At 41.5% G+C, this 6,202-nt stretch overlaps 1 non-coding gene across 1 annotated transcript; it reads right to left on the bottom strand.

The window, feature by feature from the left end:
• Nucleotides 1–2,821: 2,821 nt before the first annotated feature.
• On the bottom strand, nt 2,822–2,987 carry LOC140197137 (U1 spliceosomal RNA). Its single transcript, XR_011885856.1, has one exon. It is a non-coding gene; the product is annotated as a U1 spliceosomal RNA (small nuclear RNA).
• Nucleotides 2,988–6,202: the final 3,215 nt, after the last annotated feature.

Genomic DNA, 6,202 nt, shown 5'->3' with positions numbered 1-6,202 from the left:
ATCGGGTGCAGCAGGGATCTTCACAGCTGTAGTTGTGTTCTCCCTTTCAAAGTGTGCATAGAAGGCGTTGTGTTCATCTGGTAGTGAAGCATCGCTACCATTCATGCTATTGGGTTTTGCTTTGTGGGAAGTAATGTCTTGCAAACCCTGCCACAGTTGCCGTACATCCGATGTCGCCTCCAACCTCATTTGAAATTGTCTCTTCACCCTTGAAATAGCTCTCCGCAAATCATATCTGGTTTTCTGATACAGGCCTGGGTCGCATTAGGGTCACATATACCCAATGACTTGGCCTCCACAGCTGTCAGTGGCAATGGATTCCACAATTTCACCACCCTCCGACTAAACAAATTTCTCCTCATCTCTGTTCTCAATGGACATCCCTATATTCCAAGGCTGTGCTGTCTGGTCCTAGCCTCACCTACTATTGGAAATATCCTTGCCATGTCCACTTGATCTAGGCCCAGAGCCATCAAATGTGTCTCATAGGTTAACACTTTCATTCCCGAGATCATTCTTGTGAACATTCTGGACCCTTTCGGCTTGTTTGGGATTATTGCAACCTTTCCAAAGTTAATCACAACTTCTCTCTTCTCTGTAAGTCATGGTGGTTTTCTCCAGCACTTTAAGGTGCAGAGGTACAGGCTGTAATTGCCGCCGGGACAGCTATCTGCAGACATGTTGATTTATGTCTATGGTCGATGCCATCTCCTTGGACCTACACTCCTCTCTGTCTTCAATACCAGCAAACTCATCACCAAACTATGGACCCTAGGCGTCAATGCCTTCCCCTGCAATGGATCTTTAATTCCTCACCAACAGACCACAATCAGTTCAGATTGTTGGAATCATCATCATCATGTGCCATGCTCTGCCAGAGCCTCGGTGACCACTTTCTTCCACTGCGGTCTGTCGGCAGTCAAACCTCTTGCACCTCTGGCGGGGAGGCTGGTCCACTTCTTGATGTTGTCGATCCAGGTCCGGGAGCCACTTCCTTCCACTCTGCCTTCAAGCATAGTGCGTTCCAGTTTGTCATCAGTTCTTACGATGTGTCCAAAATAGCGAAGTTTCCTTTGGATAACGGTTTCCAGAAGTATTGATTTCGTGCCAGTCTTTTCTGGGATGAAATTGTTGGATCTCCTTTCAATGTATGATACCCGGAGGATCCGCCTGTATGTCCGTCTGTATGTCTGTATCTCAAATGCTGTCGACTTCTTTTCATCAGCTGCTTTTACGGTCCATGTTTCACAGTCATATAGGGTTACTGGCCAGACGAGACTCTTGAGGAGGCGTGTCTTGGTGTCAGTGCTCACAGATCTATCTTTCCAGATGTTCCAGAGTTTGGTAGTGCTTGTGTGTGCCATTACTAGCCTTCGCCTTATTTCCTCGCTGCATTCGTTTGTGTCATTTAGTTCTGCACCAAGGTATATAAGGAAGGATACTTGTTCGACCTTGTCGTTTCCGATGTAGATGTCAGCTTGAATTGCAGTTTTGCTTATCACCATAACTTTGGTCTTTTTGCCATTTATCAGCAATCCAAATTCAGCAGAGCAACATTATTAAGTAGTGCTTGTAGGTCTTCTCCTGTTGTGGCTAGCAGGGCTGTGTCATCTGCGTATCTCAAGTTACTGATGGTTCTTGCTCCTATTTTAATACCGGTGTTGTCTGGAATTGCCAGTCTCATGATCATCTCAGTGTAGATGTTCAAAAGGTGTGGAGGAAGGATGCAGCCTTGGCGGGCTCCTTTCCCATTGCAGAATGAATCAGTCTCGCCAGATGTGGTCCGAAGGCTGGAGGATTGCTTAGCATACAGTGTTTCTAGAAGAACCACTAGGTGTGGTGCCATGCCCAGTTGAATCATTTTCATCCACAGTTTGGTGTATTGGATACAGTCAAACGCCTCTGAGTAGTCTATGAAGCAGAAGTACAGGGGGTATTGACCTCTCTCATTTACTCCATTATTAGGCGCATGTTGAAGAGCTGGTCCTTGGTACCTTGGCCACTCCTGAAGCCAGCCTGTTGGAGTGCAACTTCTCTATCTACGTAGTTCTTTAGTCTCTCAGAGATGATTATGAGTAGAACCTTGCTGGCATGTGGTATCAATGCAATTGTTCTGTAATTACTGCACTGCACGAGGTCCCCTTTCTTGGCAATTGGAATGTAGACAGGTTTGCACCAATCTGTTGGCCATTTGCCAGTCTTCCAGATGGCACAGACAATGCGGTGCAAGATGTGGGCCATTGAGGTGCCTGTTGCTTTCAGTAGTTCTGCTGGTATATTGTCTGGACCAGGTGCTGTATTCTTTTTAATCTTCTCGATTGCTCTTTCTACTTCTGACAGTAGTGGCTCTGGTTCATGTTCTAGTGTTGTTCAGTCAATGGCTTTGTCATGGTTTTCATTCTCGTGATTTTAGTAGAGTTTCTTGGTGTGCTCGAGCCACCTTTCCCTCACATCTGCATCTTCTGTCAGAATTTTCCCTTCATTGGAAACTGTTGTTTTAAATACAAGGTTCTTCAGAAGTCAAAAATGAAGCATAAAACTTGTTGCTTCCAATCATTTATGAAGTGTTACGAGGACAAAGAAGGCGAAGACAGGAGGGCAAAGCATGAGGGTGAGAGGAAGAAGGAGAAACCCTAGTGGCAGGGGGAAAAGCCAGTGGCTTGCTCCTCTTATACCAGTTTGCTAATCCAATCAGTATTGATAGACATTCCATTCAAATTCCATTGCTCGAATTAACCAATCAGATAGCCCCCATTCCAGTAACGTGATACCCACCATGGCAACCAAATTGTTACAAAAGGGATGGCAACCACTAAGAAACACTGAACAATTATATGTAATAGATTTCATTTTTAAAAAAATGTTGCAATCGGGTATCCTGCATCTGGGGACATGGCAGGCCTCAGCACACCCGAAGTGCAATGGGATAGCTTCATCCTGGGAGAACCGCCTTCATGATCATGGTCTCTCCCCTGCCAGGTAAGTATAAGTAATAAATTTCAAAGTAAATTTATTATCAAAGTACGCGTATGTTACCCATATACAACTCTGAGATTCATTTTCTTGTGGGCATACTCAATAAATCTATAGAATAATAACCATAACAGAATCAATGTAAGTCTGCCCAACGGGGGCTTCAACCAGAGTTCAGGAGACAACAGGCTGTTCAAATACAAAAAGAAGAAGAAATAATTAATAAATAAGCAATAAATATCGAGAACGTGAGATGAGAAGTCTTTGAAAGTGGGTCCGTAGGTTGTGGGAGAGTTCAGTGATGGGGGATTTGAAGTTAAGTGAAGTTATCCCCTTTGGTTCAAGAGGTTCGTGTAAGAACTGTTCATGAACCTAGTGGTGTGAGTCCTGAGGCTTCAGTACTTTCTTCCTGATGGCAGCAGCGAGAAAAGAGCGCGAGCTGGGTGGTGGGGAACCGTGATGATGGATTCTGCTTTCCTGTGACATGGAGATGTGCTCAGTGTTTGGTGTTTTGTTTTGTAACTTCAAGACATTAAAGTAATTCAAAGAAACCTGTAGAAGTCTGAGAATTCAGATGTCGTTTGAGTTTATTTTAAGCGAAGTGCACCTGTATCACGTGGTAGTGTGATGATGTGTGCAATTAATGTATTTTTAACTAATTGTTTAAAGGAACAAGAATGCTTAATCAGCCAATATATGTACAATAATACTTAAATATTATTTGACAATTTAAACAAGCAAAACACTTCTTGCATAGCTATAAACTCCAACTCAATAGAGGATGCATCTCAACTATATTCGCAGTATACTATATAATACAACTACTATAGGCAGACATCCACAGCATAGTAAACTTTAAATTGTCCCTTTCAGCCCTAAGGGCTTTCTTACTCTTGTGTGATAACGTCTCAGCTCATCATGCCTCCACAACGCTGGCTGACCTGTTTTTACCATACATCATCCCAATGTGTCTTGTTGGTTGTTGTATTTCACTGTTACAAATGTCATTCCCACAGGAGTTATCTTTTCTCCAGTATAAGTTCTTAATTGGATATCTGCAGGCTTCAGTTTGATATTTTTGAAATGCCGTTCAAACTCACTTGGAATGACTGAAACAGCCAGTGTCCAATTCCATTTTAACTAATTTGCCATTTACTTCTGGTGTAAGCCATATTGTTCATCTATTGTTAATTTTTTACTGTAAATCTCAAGGCTGCACAGTCCCATGTTACTCTCATCATAATCAGATTTTTTTTATCAGCAGCATGCAATTAGTGCTCTTTTTGAAACTGCAAACTTGACTTTTTATCTTTTTGAGCAGTCCATTTATTTTGTCTGCCCAACATACTCTAACTTTGTTGCATTTTCTGCAAGTTTCACCTTTAAGTCTGCACTTTGGTGTATGTAAGCCCCTGCCACAACTGTATCGCAATTTGTTCAGCCAGGCTGGCTTCTGTTTAGAGGTCACGATTTTGTTTATACTCATCTTCATTCCTGACTGCAATTCAATTATGTCTCTGTCTGTGGTTTCCATTGAAACAGCGATTTCCATTGCTTGTTTGAATGTAAGCTGTGCTTACATAGTTAAGAGCTGTTTTAGAATTTTAAAAAAAACCCACAAGCTAATCAATCTCAAGTGCATTATTAAACCCATCATTGAACTGAGGATGCTCAGACAATCTCTTCAATTCAGCCATGTACGTTGAAATAGATTGTCCTTCTTTTTGATCCTGCTTATGAAATGTAAAGTGTTCCGTAATCAACAATGACTTTGGTGCTAAATTTTCCTGCACTACTTTGCAATATCAGGAAATATCTGATGGTTTGGTGTTTAAACTTCGTAGCAAACTGTATGCCATTAAACCCAAAGGACTCAGCAAAATTGGTACTTGTGTCTCATTGGTTATTTCATTTACTTCATAATACTGTTTCAATAGCTCAATATATATGAGCCAATTACCTGTTGAGTAATCAAACTCATCAACCTTTCTGATGTGGCCAGCCACTTCTAATTTTTTTAAATATAGTGATTAGTATCACCTGGTACTCATAGTTTATGAATCTTGAATTCTTCCGTTATCTGAGTTTTCTTTAACAAAACTCAGCAGCGTTTTCGCTTCTGAAGAACATGTGTTGGTTGCTTTTGTTTTAACCTCGACCGCCTCTCCACGTGCTGGGGTGCCGTTATGACTCACCGATGCTCCCGCTGCGTTTCATTTTATTTCAAATGTTTTGCTGTGTTTAACAGGTCAGTAGCCATCTTGGGTTCATTTTAAAATACCTCATCACCAATGTTATGTTTTGTAACATCAAAACATTAAACTAATTCAATGAATTCATGGGAGTCTGAGAATATGGGTGTAGTTCAAGTTTACTTTAAGCGAGGTGTGCACATATGACATGATGACATATGCAATTAACTTAATTTTACATATAACCTATAGTTAATTGTTTAAATGAACAAGAAAGCTTAATCAACCAATATATATACAAGGTTACTCAAATATTATTGAAATATTAAATATACAACATTTGGGAACATTTTACTCCTGATGGACTGTATCCATGAGTGTATCTACTACTTTTTGTAGGCTTTTCCATTCAAGGGCATTGGTGTTTCCATACCAGGCCATGATGCAGCCAGTTAATATACTCCCTGCTACACACCTATACAAGTTTGTCAAAGTTTTAGATGTCATGCCAAATCTCCGTGAACTCCTAAGGAAGTGGAGGTGCTGCCCGTGCTCTCTTCGTAATTGTACTTATTTGCTGGGCCCAAAACAGGTCTTCTGAAATAATATTACTGAGGAATTTAAAGTTGCTAACTCTCTCCACCTCTCATCCTCCAATGAGGACTGGCTAATGGATTTCTGCTTTCCTTCTTCTGAAATCTATAATCAGCTCCTTGGTCTTGCTGACATTGAGTAAGAGGATGTTGTTATGGCTTCACTCAGCCAGATTTTTAATCTCTCTCCATTATACTGATTTGTCCCCACTTTTGATTTGGCCTATGACTGTAGTGTCATCAGCAAACTTGAATATGGCATTGGAGCTGTGCTTAGCCACACAGTTGTAAGTGTAAAGCGAGCAGAGCAGGGGGCTAAGCACACAGCCTTGTGGTGCACCTGTGCTGATGGTGATTGTGGAGGAGATGTTGTTGCCAATCCAAACTAACAGGTCTGTAAGTGAGGGAATTCAGGATCCAATGGCACATGGAGGTATTGAGATC

This window comes from Mobula birostris, chromosome 4, assembly GCF_030028105.1.
Source record: "Mobula birostris isolate sMobBir1 chromosome 4, sMobBir1.hap1, whole genome shotgun sequence".
Lineage (NCBI taxonomy): Eukaryota > Metazoa > Chordata > Chondrichthyes > Myliobatiformes > Myliobatidae > Mobula > Mobula birostris.
The sequence above is the reverse complement of the archived record's forward strand: the minus strand, read 5'-3'. Positions and strand labels throughout refer to the sequence as shown.